Genomic DNA, 1,681 nt, shown 5'->3' with positions numbered 1-1,681 from the left:
ACACAACAACACAACACTGTTCAAGCATGAAAACCTCCTGAGACGCTCCTGGGTTTGATACCCAGAGCTGCTTTTTCCTTTACACTGCCCCAACAGCACGACGAGGTGGCCGAGTGGTTAAGGCGATGGACTGCTAATCCATTGTGCTCTGCACGCGTGGGTTCGAATCCCATCCTCGTCGGGATGAAGTTTACTTTAGTCTTTCATCTCAACAAAATCAGTTTCTATCCCTCACACTCGTTCTTCATTGATACTGTCACATGAACCTGGTAGAGCGCTCGCTTAGCATGTGAGAGGAAGTGGGAGGAAGTGGGAGGAAGTGAGAGGAAGTGAGAGGAAGTGAGATCTCAGGGGCAAACAATTCCGACGGCTCGGATAATTTGGATCCGGTTCTCAATTCCTGTCTCTTCTCATTATTATTGGAACAATAAGCTCAGTTCGTTCAAAATGATCTCCACATGTGAAAACAACGTGTGTTTAGTGCTACGTTTGCAGATCGTTGAGTTTAAGGACTTTACTTCATTTTCCTCTTTTCAGTTGACGAACAAACATCTGGTTGAGGAAAGTTAAACGCTGCTGAAGAAAGGGTCAAAAGTCTGTGGAGAATGCGGGCATCGATCCCGCTACCTCTCGCATGCTAAGCGAGCGCTCTACCATTTGAGCTAATTCCCCCACACTGGCAGCAGCTCGTCTTCTGCGCTCCTGCTTCTGTTTCAGTCAGAGGAGTCATGTTTCTGGAGGAGATATTAATTTGGGCACAGAGAGATTCTGCTGAAATCATTCATATGGATTTGGGAGGTAACTAACAACACACTCATTATCACAGCAGATGAAACGACTCCTCATATGTGTGTGTTTAGTTCTTCCATTCAGGTTTTTGTCTCCAGGAGTGTGAAATGTGTTCAGGACGCTGTGACCTGAACAAACACTGTCTGTAAAGATGCTGACATGTACTTTCAATGTGTTTTTACAGTTTATGAGACTTGTGGTATTTTTAATTCTCCATCATTTCAGCAGTGTCCTCATCAGCATCAACCCCAACCCAGACTATTTCTGTAAAACACGTTGATCCATCGTGCTCTGCATGTGTGGGTTTGAATCTCATCCTCGTTCCAGTCTTACAGTGTTACCTGAGCAGTCACTACACTGAGCATGTGCGAGCCGGTGTAAACAGGAAGTAGATTGTTTCCTCAGCAAAGACAGTTGTATTAAAACAGAGAATGTAAGTGAACAACAGCTGCTAGCAAAGACAACAAGGTCAGTAACACTGTCATTCATCATCATGTTGTATTCACCACCGGTAGTCCAGGCTGATGACAGCCAATCAGGAGAGACCGTGAGAGTTTTCAAAATAAAATGGGTCCAGCAGAGTTTTTCTGTTTTAGAGACTGAAAACTGGACGGGAGGAGGAAACGTAGGAAAAGAAGAGTTTTAAATGGAAAACGTAGCAGTGTGGACGTAGCCTGCATGTATACATACTCTATTTTATCTGATCCTCTTCTGATTCTCGCACAGTAACTGAGCATCCTTTACTCTGTGTCTCAGTGACAGATTAAGAACCTTGATCCGAATGCCACAAAATCAACGGGTCAAGATCCAAAAATCTGAAAAGGGGTTAAAAGCCTCCAGGAGAACTAAGGCATGCTACACAAGCACTCCACCATCTGAGTGAATCCCCCTG

The 1,681-nt window shown here is 44.6% G+C and overlaps 2 non-coding genes across 2 annotated transcripts; one reads left to right on the top strand and one right to left on the bottom strand.

The window, feature by feature from the left end:
* Positions 1-99: 99 nt before the first annotated feature.
* Positions 100-181, top strand: trnas-gcu (transfer RNA serine (anticodon GCU)). The gene has a single exon. It is a non-coding gene; the product is annotated as a tRNA-Ser (tRNA).
* A 418-nt stretch (positions 182-599) lies between these two features.
* Positions 600-672, bottom strand: trnaa-agc (transfer RNA alanine (anticodon AGC)). Its single transcript has one exon. It is a non-coding gene; the product is annotated as a tRNA-Ala (tRNA).
* Between the last annotated feature and the right edge of the window lie 1,009 nt (positions 673-1,681).

This window comes from Seriola lalandi, unplaced genomic scaffold, assembly GCF_002814215.2.
Source record: "Seriola lalandi dorsalis isolate HSWRI2012SDOR001 ecotype SW California unplaced genomic scaffold, Sedor1 jcf7180002052072, whole genome shotgun sequence".
Lineage (NCBI taxonomy): Eukaryota > Metazoa > Chordata > Actinopteri > Carangiformes > Carangidae > Seriola > Seriola lalandi.
This window is presented reverse-complemented; position numbering and strand designations above follow the sequence as displayed.